The following is a 20908-nucleotide window of genomic DNA, read 5'->3' as shown; positions in this document are numbered from 1 at the left end:
AGTGGTTAGGATAGGCAATAAGGATTGGGGTTTTAGGGCAAGGGCTTAGGTCTTTAGGGAATGGGGTTAGGGTAAGGGGTTAAGGTTTTTATGATAGCAGATTAAGGTAAGGGGTTAAGGTTTTTAGGGAGGGGGTTAAGGTTTTTAGGGTAAGGGATTAGGGTAAGGAGTTTAGGATAGGGGTTTAGGGTAAAAGGGCAATAGGGTAAAGGGCTATAGAGTAAAGAGTTAAGGTTTTTGGGGTAGGGGTTAGCGTTCGTATTAGGGATTAAGACTAGAGGTTTTTAGGGTAAAAGGTAAGGTTAGGGGCTTACTTTGCAGCAGAGAGATGTCACAGACGTGAAGTAAATGGTGGCTGAACACAGGGGAAGATGTAGTTGCGGCAAAAAGGCTACTACCAAATGTCCTAGACCAGAGGCGCAATGACCAATAAAAACAGAATAAAACATAAATAAAAACGGTGCCCAAAGGCCCAAAAATGAAAAAAGTCCCACAAAATTAAACTCCGTCCCCAATGGCCTATTGGTCATCCTAAAGCTCATTGACCTAATTGTAATCCGGATCCATTCATGGACCTGCGATGGGGGATTCTCAACTTGACCCTAAGCCCTGGATCCTCTTTTGATTGAAGATTTATCTTCTGTAAGTATTTCTGTTTTTGTTTTCTTCCAAGCTATATTCTTTCTTCTTTAATCATCTTCCACTGAATGTGGCCTCATTGGTGACTTCCCGACTTCTGCAAGGGCCATGACCTTTTATACTGGCTTGGACCATGGCAGAAGAAATGTTACAGAGTCACATTTATCAGGATGTATGGAACCCTCGGAGGTAGCATGGAAACTATAAATATAAATATATATATTTAAAAAAAAAAAATATATATATATATATATAAAAACTGATAGAGATTAATATAGCACAAAAATAACAAGACAGTGAAAACAAAATGAAGTCTGCATAATATATGCAGAGCTGCACCAAAAAGCTATGGTATCTAAATAATAAATAGGAGACAAAGGGGAAAAAACTGGACAACAAAGATAAGCTGCAAAGAAATACAGTGCTAAATGTAACAACAATAAAATAGCAAGGGACAATATGATAAACAAGGGGACAGACTAGTGCAAAGGGAATACAAACAAAAACAAGAATGTACCTGAATGTCAGTAGAACTAGGAGTCAGAATGAAAAGGCACAGGAAAATTTATAGCCCTATGGAAAAAGAGTAACCAGACTTATGACCTGTAAAATAGAATGCTTGACAAGTAAATGGCAAACAGGATGGGTACGGTTTTATAGCCAACCTCGGATAGCAGCTGGTCTCATTGACTGTCCTAGTTCTAACCAGACAGAGTCAGAACCTAACTCCCCTGTGTGCCCCTAAAGGGTGACAAGAAGTATTATGGGAGGGAATCATGACCACATGATACAGCAACCAATCTTATTGGTTGCTGTATCATGTGATTCCCTCCATTTCTAATGACATCATCACTTTTGCCAAGCAAGCAAAATGTTTAAGCGTTGAAATACAGGTGTCAAGGGCAACAGTTGCGGGGCTGGAGTCCAGTAGCTGGTGCGGGCTAGCAGGCAGGTAGCGATGATCAGTGGACAGGCAATGGTCAGAAGCAGGCAGCAGGCAGCAGGCAGGTACCAATGGTCAGTGGATAGGAAATAGTCAGACGCAGATGGATAGCAGTGGTCAGGAACAAGCAGGGTCAAGGACAAGAGAGGAGCAACATGGTTGAGGTCCGAAAAGAGTCTGGCGCACAAAGAGAGAGAGAGACAGCAACACAATGAGGCAGCAACATTGATTACAAGGAAAAAACACAAAACTCAGGCAAGGAGGAACAGGAAGAGGTTTAGAAAGGGCTTGCTGCTAATAAGGGACAGGTGCCTATCATAAGGCAAACAGCGCTTCAGAAGGATCCCTGCAAGAAATAGCAACAATCCACAGTCTTGGCGGCAGACTAGCAAAATTCCAACCTGGGAGAGACCTACCAAGAACATTCACGATAACATGAGTAGTTTAGGGTACTAAGGGCACTGCCTTTGATATGGGTGAACCCAGTTTGTATTCCATTGTCAGTTCTCCTTATTACTTTTGATAAATGACTGTTACCTCCAGTGATCAAAGCCCAAAATAAATCGGAAGCTCTTGGACTATGTTTAAGACTGTGTACATTCACAGTCAGATTAGAAATAAACACAATACACGGAATGGATTTATGTTAAAATCGATCGAGAGAGCTATTTTAAAGCTGCATGACCGAGCTATAGGTGATTTGAACTATGGTAATCCACGCGGAATAAAGTTGGAACAATCCGCATATGAATTTGACACTGCTGAATGGATTTTGAATGGAAAGTCTCGGATATTCAGCGAAACGGACTAGGACTGGTTCGCCCATCTCTACTTTTTAGTGCAAGAAATTGCTTTACCCATGACTGCACCCACTGGAATATTTCATAAATACAGGGCTCAACAAGCTGTAAAAAATGTCACTCGCCCAAAAAGAGAGGGCACTCGCTCCCCCACCCAAAAAAAATGTAACCCACCTCCCTCTCTCACCCTCTTCCCACTGTTGAGTACTTACCGGTGGTGGGATGAGCCAGCATGGTGCAGCATCTCCCGGCATTCTCCTGCAACTTCCGTGTCTCCCTCTCCAACTCCCATGAAAATAGATGCGCGGCGTCAACTGACACTGCGTTGCCATGACAACGGGACACTACGTGACGTCATGATGTCACGGTGTCATTTGCCGTCTCACAGCCATTTTCATGGGATTTGCAGTGGGACACAGTTCTTGCAGGAGAATGCTGAGAGATGCCACACAACGCCGTCGCACCACGCTGTCGGTAAGCACTCGACAGTGGACAAAATGCATGAGTGGGCGAGTGGATTTGTCATGCCCTGCATAATATATATAGATCATGGCCCCTCAAAGGCAACCATCAACAAAAGTCAATAAAATTGCTTGGATTCAATCCCCTGGTTTGAGTAGGTGAGTAGCTTTAGAGGTTGCCCCATACTGTATAATTTTAAAATTTGTGATTGATGCCTTCTGGTGAAAGTTATGAGCATGTAGGTGAACACCCAATCATTTCCCAATCAATATTAATTTGGAATTAGTGGATTTCTAAATCCAAGCTATCAACCACATACCCCTCTCCGCTGACCTCATTGCTGCTCAATCCGGCTTTCCCACCAGTCAATAAAAGGGCTGTGTTTGTTAAATGGAGCCAAGCTGGATTGAGCACAGTCTCTGAAATGATCTCAAATGGTATAATTAAACCTTTCTTACAGCTTCAAAGGCGCACAATATACCTAACAAAAGATTTCTATAAATACTTGCAAGCTAAACATGTGATACAGTCTTTAGTTCAGTACCAGTATCAGACAGAGTTTCAGCTGTGCATGATTCTGAGAATGAGATGACCTTAGGGATACATTTTAGTGCAAGATATTGCTTGATATATGAACCAGTGAACTAAAGAGCATCACTATAAACTTGTGGGGACATATTTATTTGCTTTCTAGATAAATTATATTAGCATTTTAAGTACTTATTTTCATCTTTGCTAATAATGAGAAAGCTATACCATGCCCTTGATTAGAATTAACTTTTTTTTTACTGACAAAAGTATTTTTTTCTTATGTAATTGATACAATATAAGCTCCTTTGTCTTTATCTGACAATGATGGGCGAACTGATACATTCATAGCATTGCAGTCCTTAGAGTTCCTATCTTAGAAAAAGATCTACAAGAAAAAGATAATGAAAGTACTGGGTATTAGTGATTGTGAACACTGTGTTGAGTGTTTCTAATTGACGGTGGCTACTTTCTAGTTGATTGGATAAGATTATAAAGGCAGCCTCTAATATTTCATCTTCCGGTTCTAGATTTGTTTTCTTAAAGCACTCACTACTGTATTAGTCTTTGTTAAAGAAGGTGGATAAAGAATATAATTCAATATATAAAGCTTCATTAAATCTCATAATAACATATATAGAATGCATCTTTGAATAAAAAAAATGGAGAAAACATATACTTTAAGTCCTGTATTATTTTCTAAGCTTCTTTAGTCACTGGCTTCCAACACAACATAGGCATTGTATGCAAGAGATATACAGACCGGGAATTCTCTGCAGTAACCATGCTTTTCTTTTGTTAAAGTGTTTTGCAAGTTAGCACTGGTTTTACAAGCTTGTTACAACATTGTTATGTCCGTGTTTGCATGTCTTTTGTGACCTTATGTTCATAGCAACAGTAAAATAATGACTAAATGAAAAAGGGATGTGTCCATGGGCATGTCAACAGTCTTGCCTGGCCACAGCAATTACAAACGTTCTATAGTAAATGTATGGCGTTTAATATTTTTTGTACCTATTCTTTTACCTGCCACCTCAGAGAAGGCGGTACAGTCTTATAATTCATATAGTTCATAGTTTACCCCCATTGTTCTTGCATAGCATAATTTTACAACAGTGACTGATAGTTTGCTGGCCACCTTCACCTATGGCATTTATTCTAAGTAAATAATAGTAATAATAACTTTATTTCCCAATAGGCTTCAAAGCACTTCACGATTACAGTATAGTGCACGGTAAGCAGCACTGAACATATGAATTTTATAGACAGTATCTTCCCAGATGAGCTTACAATCTATGTTTTTGGTGCCCGAGGCACAGGGAGATAAAGTGATTTGCCCAAGGTCACAAGAAGCTGACACTGACATTTGAACAAGGATCCCCTGCTTTAAACTCAATGTTGTTGTTAGTTGTTATCGGAGTCAGTGCTTTTATTCACTGAGCCACTCCTTCAGGAATAAAGATTTTATTAGAAAAACATATGTACAGTATACTGTATAAATTGGAAAACAAAAAACAGCGCACAATTTGTAGTGTATTAAATGTGATTGTATTGGCTCATCACAGGTAGGAAAGAATCGCACATACACTTAGATGGAAAATATCAGGCAGTACATGTTAGGGACATGTTGCCACTATGCAGCAAACAACTGGTCATCAGAGGCACAGGATCTCCACATCAACTGCCAGATGGAGATGGTCCGCAGGTCCGTGGTCACTCTCACTCCAGGTAACATGGGTTCAGCCCTGTCACTCACCACCTCAGTCCCCATCTCTGCGCTCGGTTCACGGGGAGGACTGTGTACTCACAATTAGTATTAGGGGAACTCCCAACACGATACACAGCTCTCATGCCACAAACAGACTCAGACTCTTGTGGCAAACACTGACACCATCGACATGCGCCTGCCGGCGACTGACAGTCAGACAAAGACATTTTCATATTTCAGTGAATAATTAAAACCACAGTCATATGGTCTGGCGCTGAGCTGCAAAGTGTATTTGGAGCGTATATACACTGCAGCTATCTTATCCTATGCGTTTCATAAGGATTACTTACTTCATCCCTGATGAAACGCGTAGGATAAGATAGCTGCAGTGTATATACGCTCCAAATACACTTTCCAGCTCAGCGCCAGACATATGACTGTGGTTTTAATTAACACCCCTAGGTTATATAGTGGAGTTTGTGGGTTACATAACTGTGATTTCTCACTTGCACAATATATATTGATTATTTATGTCACTTATATTCACCTAGTTTAGTGCAGATTTATTATTTTTTTATTGTTCACAGTATATAAATGCATTTCATACTGTATACAGGCATACCCCGCTTTAAGTACACTCACTTTAAGTACACTCGCGAGTAAGTACATATCGCCCAATAGGCAAACGGCAGCTCACGCATGCGCCTCTCATCACATCCTGAACAGCAATACCGGCTCCCTACCGGTACCGAAGCTGTGCGCAAACGGGGAGACTATAGAGCCTGTTACACATGAATTATTTACATCAGTTATGCATGTATATGACGATTGCAGTACAGTACATGCATCGATAAGTGGGAAAGGGTAGTGCTTCACTTTAAGTACATTTTCGCTTTACATACATGCTCCGGTCCCATTGCGTATGTTAATGCGGGGTATGCCTGTATACATATCTATATCTATACTACAGATCTAAACATAAATACATTTTATATATATAGAGGTAACTCTCAATGTAGTTTTCCTGGTAAAATATTCTATAAATAAATATATATATATATATGTGTGTATATGTGTGTATATATGTGTGTATATATATATATATATATATATATATATATATATATATATATATATATATATATACACAGTGGTTGACAAATCACCAAAAAATCTACTCGCCACACAAAAAAATCTACTCGCCACCTAGTACCAAACGTGTGCTGCTTGGGCCAATATTTACTCGCCCGGGGGTAAAATCCACTCGCCCGGGGCGAGCAAATGTATAGGTTTGTCGAACACTGTATATATATATATATATATATATATATATATATATATATATATATATATATATATATATTTATAAAATATTTTACCAGGAAGAACTACATTGAGAGTTACCTCTCGTTTTCAAGTATGTCCTGGGCACAGAGTTAAGACAAATAATACATGGTTACAAATACAGTTACATAAATGAACAGGGTATACATTATATACAAGACATTGCATGCACAGTTAAAGATAATATATATTATTGGTGTATGAAACAGTTACAGACCAGATTAAAATGTGTGACAGCCTTAGATTTGAAAGAACTTAAACTGGTGGTGAATGTGAGAGTCTCTGGTAGGTTGTTCCAGTTTTGGGGTGCACGGTAAGAGAAGGAGGAACGTCCGGATACTTTGTTGAGCCTTGGGACCATGAACAGTCTTTTGGCGTCTGATCTCAGATGATAGGTGCTGCATGTGGTAGGGGTGAGGAGCTTGTTCAGGTAGCTGGGTAGCTTAACAAAGAATTTGAAGGCAAGACAGGAAAGGGGAACTTTGCGCCTAGACTCGAGTGATGACCAATCTAGTTCTTTGAGCATTTCGCAGGGATGTGTGTTATAGTTGCATTGGAGAACAAAACGACAAATTGAATTGTAGAGGGTGTCAAGTTTGCCAAGGTGGGTTTGAGGTGCCGAGCCATATACTATGTCTCCATAGTCAATAATTGGCATTAGCATCTGCTGTGCGATACGCTTTCTGACCAGGAGACTTAGGGAGGATTTGTTCCTGTAAAGTACCCCTAGTTTGGCATAGGTCTTGGTTGTCAGGGTATCAATGTGCATCCCGAATGTTAAGTGGGAGTCAAACCATATGCCGAGGTATTTAAAACTAGTGACAGGGGTTAGGGTGGTGTTAGTGTTTGTTCTAATCTGGAGCTCAGTTGCTGGAAGCTTTAAAAATTAGTCTTGGTCCCAAATACCATTGTTACAGTCTTATCAGTTTGTGAAAAACAGTTTGTTGTGGTAAATCCAGTTTTCGAGTCTCAAAAAGTCAGACTAAAGTATGTGTTGAAGGTCAGAGAGGCTATGGCTGTGTGCATATAGGATTGTGTCATCTGCATACATTTGTATTGAGGCTTCCTGACAAGCTGTGGGAAGATCATTGATGAACACTGAGAAGACTAGGTGCCTCAGAACAGAGCCCTGCGGGACACCACAGGCGATATCCAGGGGGTTAGAGTTAGAGCCTGAGATGGACACATGTTGGGATCTACCTGATAGGTAGGACTGAAACCAGTTTAAAGCATGCTTCCCTATTCCAGAGCTCTGGAGTTTGTTAAGCAGGATAGCATGATCAACAGTATCAAAAGCCTTTGCAAAATCTAGGAATACTGCACCAGTGAGTTGTCCCCGTTCCATTCCACACTGGATTTCATTGCAAACTTTTAGCAGGGTAGTTACGGTGGAGTGTTTGAGGTGAAATCCAGATTGGAATTGGCTAGGGAAATTTGTCTTGGTATAGTACTCGCTTAATTGGGAGTGGACACATTTTTCCATGACTTTGGATAGAATTGGGAGAAGTGAGATTGGCCTGTAGTTTGAGACAGTGTTTTTGTCCCCACTTTTGAAGATTGAGACAACTCTGGCAGTTTTCCAGGTCTTAGGGATATGGCCTGCAGACAGGATAGAGTTGACTATGGAAGCAATTGGTTTGGCAATGGCTGGGGCACCAAGTCGTAGGAACCTAGATTGTAGTAAGTCAGGTCCACATTGGCTGCTTAGTTTTAATTTGAGGAGCGCCTGTGTAATCTCCTCTTCGGATATATATAAAACTGACAAGCAAGCCTGCAACTAACTAGAAAAATAATACAAAATTGCTTAAATCAAATTATAAAGTCAAACTAATATAGATAATGACCTAGTGACGGTGCTGGGGACATATAATGTGAAAACAAAAAAAGAGAAAAGGGTCCCACTGAAAGCACTCAAGCAATGATAAATAATGAATTCATTTATTCAATGGAAAAAACACATGAATTACACAAAAAATATTGTTAAAACAGTCCCCTCGGAACCCCAAGACATATATACTGGTTTATGCACAGATCTAACCTCAAATTATGAAAATGTGCAGAGTATATAAAACCAGAAAAAATATATAATAGTACCTGCTTTATTATCTTAAGACCGGCCGGTCAAAGCAGAGATCAAAAATTGTATGCTAAAGTACTCTACCTCAGTGCTAAGTAACAGTACCACTCAATCACCAAGGTAAATATATACAGCTAAACCCCGTAATAACGCGGGTCTCGGGGTCCACCCCGAGACCACCGCGTTACTAACGGGGTCGCGAAAAAAAAAAAATGGCTGCCGCTTTAATGCAGATTCATCCCGCGGGACAGGAGATGGGAGCGGGCATGTCCCTCCGCTCCCCGCTTCCCCCTGTCACCGCGGGACAGCCCGCGGGGTAGGAGATGGGAGCGGGGATGTCCCTCCGGTCCCCGCTTCCCCTTGTCACCGCGTGACAGGCCGCGGGGCAGGAGATGGGAGCGGGCATGTCCCTCCGCTCCCCGCTTCCCCCTGTCACCGCAGGACAGCCCGCGGGGAAGGAGATGGGAGCGGGGATGTCCCTCCGGTCCCCGCTTACCTCTGATCCCTCCACGTGCCCGGTGCTCCCGCTGCCTGCATGGAGGTGGTAGCGGGGGGTTTCTTCTCCCCACCGCTTTCCCTGGCGCTCCCGCTGCCTGCGCGGGAGGAGGGGGGGAGCGGGTGGTGGTGCTGGTCGCAGCCTTTCCTCTGCTCCGACCCCACCCCCCGTCTGTGTAGAGTGAGAGAGTGTGTGTGTGTATGTATATATGGGAGAGAAAGTGTGTGTGTGTATATGGGTGTGTGTATGTGGGTGTGAGTGTGTGTAAGTGTCTGTGAGTGTGTGTAAGTGTCTGAGTGTGTGTGTAAGTGTGTGTAAGTGTCTGTGAGTGTGTGTAAGTGTGTGTAAGTGTCTGAGTGTGTGTGTAAGTGTGTGTAAGTGTGTGTGAGTGTGTGTGAGTGTGTGTAAGTGTGTGCAGTGTGTGTGCAGTGTGCAGTGTGTGTGCAGTGTGTCAGTGTGTGCAGTGTGAGCAATGAGCAGTGTGTGTGCAGTGTGCAGTGTGTGTGCAGTGTGTCAGTGTGTGCAGTGTGAGCAATGAGCAGTGTGTGTGCAGTGTGCAGTGTGTGTGCAGTGTGTCAGTGTGTGCAGTGTGAGCAATGAGCAGTGTGTGTGCAGTGTGCAGTGTGTGTGCAGTGTGTCAGTGTGTGCAGTGTGAGCAATGAGGAGTGTGTGTGCAGTGTACAGTGTGTGTGCAGTCTGTGAGTGTGTGTAAGTGTGTGTGAGTGTCTGTGAGTGTCTGTGAGTGTCTAAGTGTGTGTAAGTGTCTGAATGTGTGAGAGTGTGTGTGAGTGTCTGTGAGTGTGTGTAAGTGTGTGCAGTGTGCAGTGTGTGTGAGTGTGTCAGTGTGTGCAGTGTGCAGTGTGTGTGCAGTGTGTCAGTGTGTGCAGTGTGAGCAATGAGCAGTGTGTGTGCAGTGTGCAGTGTGTGTGCAGTGTGCAGTGTGTCAGTGTGTGCAGTGTGAGCAATGAGCAGTGTGTGTGCAGTGTGCAGTGTGTGTGCAGTGTGTGTGCAGTGTGTCAGTGTGTGCAGTGTGAGCAATGAGCAGTGTGTGTGCAGTGTGCAGTGTGTGTGCAGTGTGTCAGTGTGTGTGCAGTGTGAGCAATGAGCAGTGTGTGTGCAGTGTGCAGTGTGTGTGCAGTGTGTCAGTGTGTGCAGTGTGAGCAGTGAGCAATGAGCAGTGTGTGTGCAGTGTGCAGTGTGTGTGCAGTGTGTCAGTGTGTGCAGTGTGAGCAATGAGCAGTGTGTGTGCAGTGTGCAGTGTGTGTGCAGTGTGTCAGTGTGTGCAGTGTGAGCAGTGAGCAATGAGCAGTGTGTGTGCAGTGTTTAGTGTGTGTGCAGTGTGTGTGCAGTGTGTCAGTGTGTGCAGTGTGAGCAATGAGCAGTGTGTGTGCAGTGTGCAGTGTGTGTGCAGTGTGTCAGTGTGTGCAGTGTGAGCAATGAGCAGTGTGTGTGCAGTGTGCAGTGTGTGTGCAGTGTGTCAGTGTGTGCAGTGTGAGCAGTGAGCAATGAGCAGTGTGTGTGCAGTGTGCAGTGTGTGTGCAGTGTGTGTGCAGTGTGTCAGTGTGAGCAATGAGCAGTGTGTGTGCAGTGTGCAGTGTGTGTGCAGTGTGTCAGTGTGTGCAGTGTGAGCAATGAGCAGTGTGTGTGCAGTGTGCAGTGTGTGTGCAGTGTGTCAGTGTGTGCAGTGTGAGCAGTGAGCAATGAGCAGTGTGTGTGCAGTGTGCAGTGTGTGTGCAGTGTGTGTGCAGTGTGTCAGTGTGTGCAGTGTGAGCAATGAGCAGTGTGTGTGCAGTGTGCAGTGTGTGTGCAGTGTGGCAGTGTGAGCAATGAGCAGTGTGTGTGCAGTGAGTGTGTGCAGTGTGTGCAGTGTGCAAAAAAAAAAAAATTTTAAAAATGTAAAAAAAAAATTTTTTTAAAACGGGAGCCACGGGAAAACCGCGTTATAACCGAATTGCGGTATAACGAGGCGCGTTATAACGGGGTTTAGCTGTAACATGTATTAATAACCACAATAAAGGAGCCATACTGGATAACTATATAACCACCACAAGATGAAATGCATGCAGATCACAAGAGAGAATTCACCGTCCCCCAGTGATGACGTAATGACGCTGCAAACGTCCTGAAAAAATCGCTCCATGTGACGAAACACGTCAGGATGTTTGCAGCGTCATTACGTCATCACTGGGGGACGGTGAATCATGGCCGGATCGCATCTCCAGTGCTGCAGGAGGCTATCAGCATTGCGTACTCACTTGAGTTGGCTGTGTATGCTGGGACCCAGATCTTCCCTGAGCTGTGTGAGGACACTTGAGGACCCTGTTTTTCGCTGCCAACGGCTTACCAACCCGATGAGGCGGTGACTATGTGTTCACAACTGCCTGTTTATACTGTATGGTTCCCTTGTGAGTGAGCCTGTTTCCTCGAACCTTTAATCCCTTGTCAATAAATGTCATAGATTTTATGCTATGGGCATTGCGCTTTCTGTTCTTCTTGTTTTCTCTCTCTCTCTCTCTCTCTCTCTCTCTCTCTCTCTCTCTCTCTCTCTCTCTCTCTCTATATATATATATATATATATATATATATATATATATATATATATAGACAGAGGAACAACATTCCCACACTCCCATCTGACAGCCGTCTTGTAACCATAGACATTTGCCAGTTTATATACCTGCATTCCTCCTACTGAGGGAATTAATGTTGTTCATAAAATTCTTATAGGCAACACACTATATACTGGTCCTACAATTGACTTCTTGATACTACAGTACTAACACACTTCATTTTACACCGAAACTATTTCAAATGTGAGAAATGTTGCTTATTACAATTTACATATATGGACTCCTCTCAACTTTGCCCCATCATCTGCGACCATTGTGTACATGCACCAACATGAAGTGAAACAAATATTTACAGATCTGGATTTACTATGATACAGTAGCTACTACAACAGGTACATTGACAACTGTTTCTTCCTGTCGGACTGGTCCTGAATAATTGCTAGCCCCCTCTAACCCTCAACACCTGTTTGTCACCTCTACCCAATTGCACCTTCACCCACTTTCACTCTCATGGCCCAAGACCTTGCCACTTACTTCACAGATAAGATGGAGTACATCAGACATAGCATCACTTCAGGTCATGCTCCAGATGCAACACCTACATCCCCATGCATGCCTAAATCATCTTTAAGATCATTTCCCCTTGTGTCTGATGATGTGGTATTTGTGCTCTGATCATCATCCCACCCTACAACCAGCCCCCTTGATCCTATTTTCTTACATGTCCTTCACTCCCACACTCTGGCACACTAAGCCATACCCTAACTCCCCATTTTAACCTCTCTCTCATCTCTGGCACATTCCAATCTTCCCTCAAACACCAATCATGATCATTCTAAAGAAACCCTCTCTTGACTATTTGGATCCACATCAGCCGAGTCTCAAAAAGGCCAATCTGCAATTTTTTTTTTCAAACAGAGAACAATCTCTTGACGAAACCATAAGTAGATTTCATGAGAGAAAAAGGAGAACACCTGAGGTACCGTGATGGGGGGGCATGCTAATGGCTGTGCAAAGTATATTTAAATGAGACCCAACCCACACTTCCTAATAGGATTTTTATACACTAGCAAAAGGCACCAACCTAATTACTTGAATGGTGTCAGACCCAAGAGGATGTGAACCCATACTGCTTTTCTAGGCCACAGCTCTAGCAGTGTGTGCTGACCCAGCTGATGGCTAGCAGTGCTCACTGTCTGCTAACAGTATACCCAAAAGGGATATCAATTTTGTTGATTGCAACCTTGAAAGAACTTCAAGCACAAAGTAATAATATGTACCGAGGGTTAAGAGTTACTGAGGCTACTGGGTTAGAAAAAAATGGGTGTCACCTTCGCTGCGCTAGGGATTACACAGTTATACAGTAACTGCGTTCTGACAAGCAAGCACTATTATTATTTGTAGATAAATATTCTTGGTACTCTCTGGATGTTATATATTTCATTTTATTAGACCAGATCTGTGCAATCTTGTTTATATAAATTGTACAGGGGGGCATTAAATCCCATCTATGTACCTATCTATTTAATCAGATATGGTGTCTTTTAGGGTGTCCTCTGAAGAAGCCAACCTATGATTTAATGCCTTTTGAATTTTCAATCTGCATTATCAAACAGGCTCTAAATTATGAGTCTTTAGTTCTGCAGGCTTTGTTCATCGCTTTAAATGTTGTTTAATTTACCATTAAGTACTAGGTCTCACCCCTAGGACCAGTACACATTTTGATTTGATCTCCCTCAGATATTGTGCTTTTTATAATTATGTTTTCTATTTCTATTCACTTCAATCTGTCTCTTAATACAGCTCAACCTCGTTATAGCACAATCCGCTTCTAACGCGGTGTGAGCGTGGTTCCCGTTTTTTTTGGCAAACTTCCAGGATTTGCCAAGTGGAATGTCCAGACGGGGACTGGGACGGACACACATACACACAAAAACACACACACAGCATAGACTGACAGGCTTCTCATGCATGTACTCACACAGACTGCAGAGACAGACAGGCTGCCCATGCATGTACTCACACAGACTGCAGAGACAGACAGGCTGCACATGTATGTAGTCAAAAAGGCTGCAGAGACAGACAGACGTATCATGCATGTACTCACACAGGATTCAAACACAACAAAGGTACTCACACACAGGCTGTAGAGACAGATATGCTGCTGTACATGCATGTACTTTTACATGCAGGCTGCTACACGTACATGTACTCACACAAAGGCTACAACATGCTGCTGCTAATGGGGCTGCATATATGCATTCCAAAATACAGACTGCTATAGAAGCAGCAGACATGCATAGCAATATAGAGACACAGACTAGACTGATAAGGGAGCAGCAGACAGCAATATACAGACACACAGGTTAAAATGGGACAAACAAATCTGTATATTAATATATTCAGACTGACCTGGGAAGACACATGCTGACCGTGGCAGCCATTTTTTTTTCATTTCGATGCTTTATTACTGACATCCCTCCTCCCCCCCCCTTTCACGCACAAACCCACCACTCTGACCTGTGTTTAGGACCTGGCACTTCCTGTCTCTCTCTCACCGGAGCCTCGTCCTGATAACTCTCCCTTCCTCCCCCCGGGTAACCCATGCTGGGCCTTTATGTGACACAAGGCTGCAATGCACAGGACAGCCCGGCTCAGGTGAAGTCTCGGGCCACAGGCTCCGGCAGAAAGACCGGAGGGGTGGCGGGGCCAGTAGAGGGACAGGAGAGAGCTGGGCCTAATGGGTGCAGCAAGGGTGGCCTGTGACAGCCGGGAGAGTTATCCCAGCACTCCTCCTCCAGCGGACATGGAAACCCTGATCATGGCAGCCATTTTTTTTCATGATCCCGGTTACAATGCGTTTGCACCAGATGGACCCCGAGCACCGCATTATAACGGGGTTCAGCTGTATATGTAACTCTTTAACTAACTTAGGTTAATACACACGGATACATTGTATTACGTTAATGTATCCTCCAAGTTGCAACTCTTTGGAAGTCCTTTCTCATTCTTTTTAACTGTATATGTATTAAAAGTTACGTCTTACTTTTCCCAGATCATTATATAGCTGTAAGGGGTATTTTACCCACTTGGAGTATTTAGGACTGCACTTCCTCTGAAGGATTCCCTCTTCTCACCCCTCATATTCTAATAGAGAATAAATAAAACACGTTTTCTGACACACACAAGTAAAAAAAAAGGAAATAAAGCAATACATAATGCACAACAAATAAAGCAGATACAGAGGGAAAGTAATATGGGGGACGTGGTGACTTGAGTTAGTACTTCTAATCTTCTAGTACTTCTAAGGATACAGATAGTGGGTCATATTTACTAAGCAGTGTTCTGCCATAAGGCACATTTGGTGCTGGAATATATTACAGCCTATTCAAATAAATGGACTATAAGGTGTCTTCCAATGACAGAAGGTGTCTTATGGCAGAAGACTGCTTATTAGATATGCTTCTCACTGCTAGAGCTGTTGTCCTGAATAACAGAGGTTGTGTGGGTTCAACTTCTAATCTTGTTGGACTTAGACTTGCCAACTCAATAACAGTTTCTGCGCTGTGGGATGTAGTGGTACGTTGAATAGGGTTAACGTCACGATAAAAGATTCCTCCACCAGTGAAAAAAGGTCTGCCATGCTTACAGGTCAAATGTGTTGTCAGATTTGAGAGTGATCCTGACACCCACAGTATTCAACTTAATAAGATGGGATCAAAATTTCCTTAAATGGGGCAATCCATGCCAAAAGACTGAAAGCAGCACTTGGCACATGTTGTTTACAGTCATTCGTATAAACTTCCTTTCTTGTTGAAAGTGTATGTCAGACACTTATTTTTCACTCTCTGTGCAGTCTCTTCTAAATACAGCATCCAGCAATCAGATTCCCAAGAGGCAACAATTCTAAGTAGCAGCATGACAGGAATGGTGTACACATGTACGCAAACTGTGTGGTTCATTAGATCATATGCAGAGAAGAAATACAAGCAGTGTGCTTTGTTTTTCTACTCTGGCTATGATCTAATAAACACTGTGATTTGCGTGTATTTGAACACCATTCCTGTCATGCTGCTACTTTGGTTATTTGCCTCTTGATCTAGATTGTAAGCTCTCACAACAGGGCCCTCATTACCTCTTTATATCTGTTTGAGCATGTTTGTCCTCACCTGTATGTAACTGTTCATATTTTTGTAATATACATAACTTTTTACCCCATTGTTAAAGGTCGTTTAAGGGTATATATAAGGATGAGGGCCGAAATGGGTTTTAAATGTAATTCTGGAGAATATGGAAACTGGAGCCATTTTAAATATATGCAAATGATCTAACATAGGAGCATTAAAGATGGATTTTGAGATTCTTCATTGCACATTAATTAAAGCAGCATTTCAATTGAAATTGCAAACTTAAATAAAGTCCATAGGCATATGTGGAACAGAAAAAAAGAGAACAATGGAAATAAAATATACCATAGTAGTTAGTAAAGAATTAGTAATAAAGTAATAAGGGAGATATTCACTCACAACATTAATATTTATTAGTTGCCTTTCTGTTGATCTGCTGGATAGTTCTTTGGGTATTATCACAGTTGTGTGCAGGTCTCACTAACGCCATGAAAGGGTGTTCACCATTTAGTCCACCTCAGCTCCCTTTCATATGTATGGAAGTAAAGGTGTGCTAGAGCATAGCACCCTTTTGGGCATCTTTTTTTTTATTATATACGATTGAAGCAGGGGGTGTCCAAAGCTGAAATTAATGCGGGTCAGATCCGGAGACTCCCGGCTTCAATCCTAAGTAGTAAAAATGATTTGTTCTCCTTCATACTGTATGCAGATTGTGAAGCCGATCTCGCCACCCTTTAGGTGGTGGGAACAAAATATGCGGGTTATGCACTTATTGAAGATACTAAATAGGACCCTAAATCTCTAATGTGCCTAGTGTATTTATCTATTGTCCATGCAGTACACATAAGTAGACACTAGAGGGTAGACATTACTAACACTATCATAGCTGAAATTAAATCTTTTGGAATCCAGCCGAGTACATCTGTGTCCAACAATGGTAATTTCTTCTTGCAATATGTCCGGCCCACTGCCATTTTAATTTCAAAGACCTTTGTCTGGTTTCAAACCGATTCATAATTTTTCATGTCACCACGAGTAATACTCAGCATAAATCTCTCCATACTTCTTTGTGTTGTTTTAAGATTCACAACTATCTCTACATTTAGGGTCCATGTTTCACATCCACCCGTGAGCACGGGCAGAATACACTGGTCAAGAAATGTCTTCTTGGGGGCCCAGTGGAAGGTTCCTTTGAAATATTGTATTATTTCTTCCAAATGCGCTCAATGCCATCTTCATTCTCCTAATGCTTTAATTCAAAAGATTCCAATCCATTGTTATTTGCTGGCCAAGTTAGACTTAGTCTTCAATTTTTTTCTACTTATATTCCATTTATTTCAATCTTTGCAACATTTGGTGAACATCTATTGCGTCTTGCAGAGATTCATACGGAGGGCCACATTCTTACCTGCTTCGGCGAGTTCTACAATTTGTTGCTGGAGGACTTCTGGACTTTTTCTTCCCAGTCAAATATCTAAATAAAGCACATTGAAATCTAAGCCAGAGGGTCACTCCTGGGATGGAGAGTAGGCTAGGATAGAGAGCCCCTTTTAGGTGCACTCACTAGTCTGATTGTAAAACTAGGGTTAAGGACCATAGAATCGTGGATTAGTATTATGTATTTAAAGCAGCTACAATAGTAACAATAATTGTAAAAGAGAGTATGGTCCCAAGTGTATTAGTCGTGAGGTATCAGTATGGCAAGTGTGTGACTATAAAAACATCTTTAATGGGGTCTTATGGACTACTAAAATAAAGGGGACACAAGAGAAATAATACATATTAGGAGCTATATGAACAGATGCTACACTGTACTGGTATAGTTACCATAGAGTCGGGAGTCTCCACACCATACTGTAGCTCTATGAGAGAAGTGGTAGCAGAGGAATACTCAAATTACAACAGAATACTAATGGTCTATGGTCTATGTGGCATTGATCATAAAAGTCTATGTGAGCAACGAACGAACTGCTGCATGCTGTTTACCAGTGGGCATATCAAGCTGGGATAGTGAGCTGTCAATAAAGTGGCAGGCGGCAGGTAAAATACAGAGGCAGTGCTGGCAGTGGTACTAGTTCAATTGGTAAGAATCAGTTACAAGAGCCTAGCTCGACCAATCGATCAGTATCTGCACCCATGTGTAATGGTTGCTGAAGCCTAGCTAGACTATGTAGAAAACAAGTCTTTAAGTGTTGCAGTGAAAAGCTTTGGTGACATGGTGTCTCCCTGCCGTACTCCCTTGCTGATCCTTATCCTGCTTGTAGGTTCATATAATCTAGAGGTCGTTGTGACAATTGTAAAATGTTATTTTTAATATCAATGAACACTTCTTCAACATTTCATCTTCTTAATGCATTTAATGCATCTAGGATGGACCGCTGAGGCATAGAATTAATCAAATGATTTTTCAGAATCTACAGTATTAAACCTAAACTGAGTGGTATATTGTATTCATTACTTAAGGAAATCACTTCTTCTACAACTTGAATGTGGTCCATTGGGGCCCATGCAGTAAGCACCGATAAACCACTTATCGAGGCCTTTTCGACAAAAAGGCCTACTACTATTCAGTAAGCCCCAATAAGTCAGCGGTAAAAGCACTTTTTGGCAAAAAAAAATTCAGAGAAAAAAAAAATCGACAAACGAGCTTCAAGAAGCCACTTATCAGCAGGTTTTCAAACTCGTGCAATTCTAGTAGCCCTGATTAGCCTATCGAGACTAATCGCGGCTCTAGAATAGAGATTTCCTCTCAAAATCCTCCCGTCTGGAAAAGTTGGCAGGAAGGTGGTGAGAAGCTGCCGATAAGCGGCGAGAGGGGACTTAGAAAAAAAAATGCATTCTTCCTGTCTCGGATTGATGCCGGGAGTTTCAGGAGCTGATACCCATTAATATCAGCACCGGAGATTCCCGGCATGAATCCCATGCAATAAAAATGCATTCACAGGCAACTTCATTACCTTAGCGGCTAACCGCTAAGGCAATGAAGGGGTTAAGGAACAACAGCAGATTTATTGAGGCAGAGGGGGGGTGTGAAGCGAGTATTTGGCCCTTCACTCACCCCCTCTGCCCCCAATAAACATTACAATATGTACTAAACACCAATACACAACCCACCCAACCCTGTGTTCTCACATAAAAGCATTTGTTATTTTTTTATACACAGGATTGATGCTAGAGGCAGTTGGGGGCAGTCGGGGGTCCCCTGGTGTGTCCAGGGGTCCTCAGGAGGTTCCCGTGGTTGTCCGGGGCTCCTCAGGTGGTCCGCACGGGTCCCCGCTGGCCTGCAGTTCCAATCCTGTTGCAAATTTTTTTTAGAAAATATTGCAATAAATACACCTCCAACCCTCTCCCCCTCTGCCCCCCCCCAACACATACAGTACAGTAATGGGCAAAATAACTATAATCCAGATATGGATAATAGCTCATTTGCCCATTATAAAATCAAACATTAGCCAGCCAGCATAAATAAAGTAAACAAAATGTCCAACGTACCCCTGCCATCGTAAAGGGCATCCTCATCAGCATACTGCAGGTCCATGTCCTTCATTGTCCGCAAGAATACAAGAAAAAAATACAGTATAATGGACCCTAACCCCTTAATCACCTTAGCGGTTAATAACCGCTATAGTAATTAAAGGGTTAAACCCCGTCCCATGCTACCCACCAAGGAGGCCAAAGCACTAACCCCGGATCCACTATACCCACCCTGTACCCATTGATTGGCAAAGGGGTATATCATACCCATATAATATGGGCATGATAAGCCACTATCACTCAATGGACAACCTAATAAAAATAATTAAGGCCCAAAATACACAGTGATCACATAAATACAGAAGCACCTAAACACCCCAACAATAAAATAACTAAATAGCCTAATAGTGCCCATCAAAAATAATTATCTATCACCAAAATAGCTAAATTATTACAATTATGTTATTCCAAAACAATACAAATTAAATAAACAAGTATCCAAGCAAACTATTAAACAAATAAAACCACTAGCCAACAAAACAATGAATTAATTAACAACACTTGCCAACAAAACAATTAATTAATTTACAACACTTGCCAACAAAGCAATTAATTAAAACCAGTAGCCAACAAAACAAATAAATAATTAAAAACTTTAACCAATCCTAAAATGTACTAAAAACAAATTCCATCCAAATTCAAAACAATTTAATCCAAACAATAAACAGAAATCGAAAAAATAACAATCAATAGAAAACAAGCATTTGCCAAAAAGTGTATTGGCTGTCACTATATTTATCTGAACCCCCGGCACAGATTAATACAGTATCAGTCAATGGGCAATGAAAAACATTACAAGAAACAAATACTGTACAATAAAAAAACCTATAAAAATAAAATTACAGTAAATACATTCAATATTTTTTTCACTTTTAGAAGCGTTGACCCTCCGAATCCCGCAATTCTGGAATCTCTTGTACCGTGGCGTCATCAAATATCCCACGTCACGTGACCGTGGGAATAAATGCACCCCATAACGGGAATCAGGGGGTCCCCGGGAAGCAGGGGGTCCCCGGACCTTAAATCAACAAGGTTCTGCTCCGGAGACTCCCTGTTACAAGTATTACATTTTATATTAAAAAAATGTTGATCTCTGGCAAGATTTGTGCAGGGAGAGGCGGCAGCAGAAAGAAATCGCCGGGTGAGCCCTTTTCAGAGGGGCAATCATCACGTCGCCGGCTACTCGCCAGTTTTCCAAATGTTGCTATCATAGGTATTCGGAACTTTTCTGCATCCCGTGATAGCAACGCTCTCAAAACTGGCGATTTAAACAGCCCAGTGATTTTTTTCCCAGCGCTTAGTGCATAGACCCCATTGTGTTTTACCCACTGCCACATTTTGCTTGTTCTCTAGATTGTGCAAAGTTCAGGGGCTGTAGCTGATTAGAGGAAAAGCAATTGATTGATGCCGCAGCCGCTCCAAGACACTGGGACTCACCAGGTAAAATTTAAAACTGAAGTTTTATTCGGGTTACATTAAAAATGGAGACACTCAGGACAAACAAAAATAGAAGAACCTCCTCCCACGCGTTTCGGGCATGAATACTCCTTGAGAAAGGGCAGTTCATGCCCGAAACGCGTGGGAGGAGGTTCTTCTATTTTTGTTTGTCCTGAGTGTCTCCATTTTTAATGTAACCCGAATAAAACTTCAGTTTTAAATTTTACCTGTTGAGTCCCAGTG

General features: G+C 42.1%; 1 long non-coding RNA gene across 1 annotated transcript; it reads right to left on the bottom strand.

The window, feature by feature from the left end:
* Window positions 1–233: 233 nt before the first annotated feature.
* LOC142488528 (uncharacterized) lies at window positions 234–18982 on the bottom strand. Its single transcript, XR_012799471.1, has 4 exons — window positions 18854–18982; window positions 17103–17168; window positions 1157–1212; window positions 234–840 (listed from the first exon to the last, which is right to left on the bottom strand). It is a non-coding gene; the product is annotated as an uncharacterized LOC142488528 (long non-coding RNA).
* Between the last annotated feature and the right edge of the window lie 1926 nt (window positions 18983–20908).

This window comes from Ascaphus truei, chromosome 2 (genome assembly GCF_040206685.1).
Source record: "Ascaphus truei isolate aAscTru1 chromosome 2, aAscTru1.hap1, whole genome shotgun sequence".
NCBI classification, from domain to species: Eukaryota; Metazoa; Chordata; class Amphibia; order Anura; family Ascaphidae; genus Ascaphus; species Ascaphus truei.
Note: the sequence above shows the minus strand (reverse complement) of the source record. Positions and strands in the feature narration are given on the sequence as shown.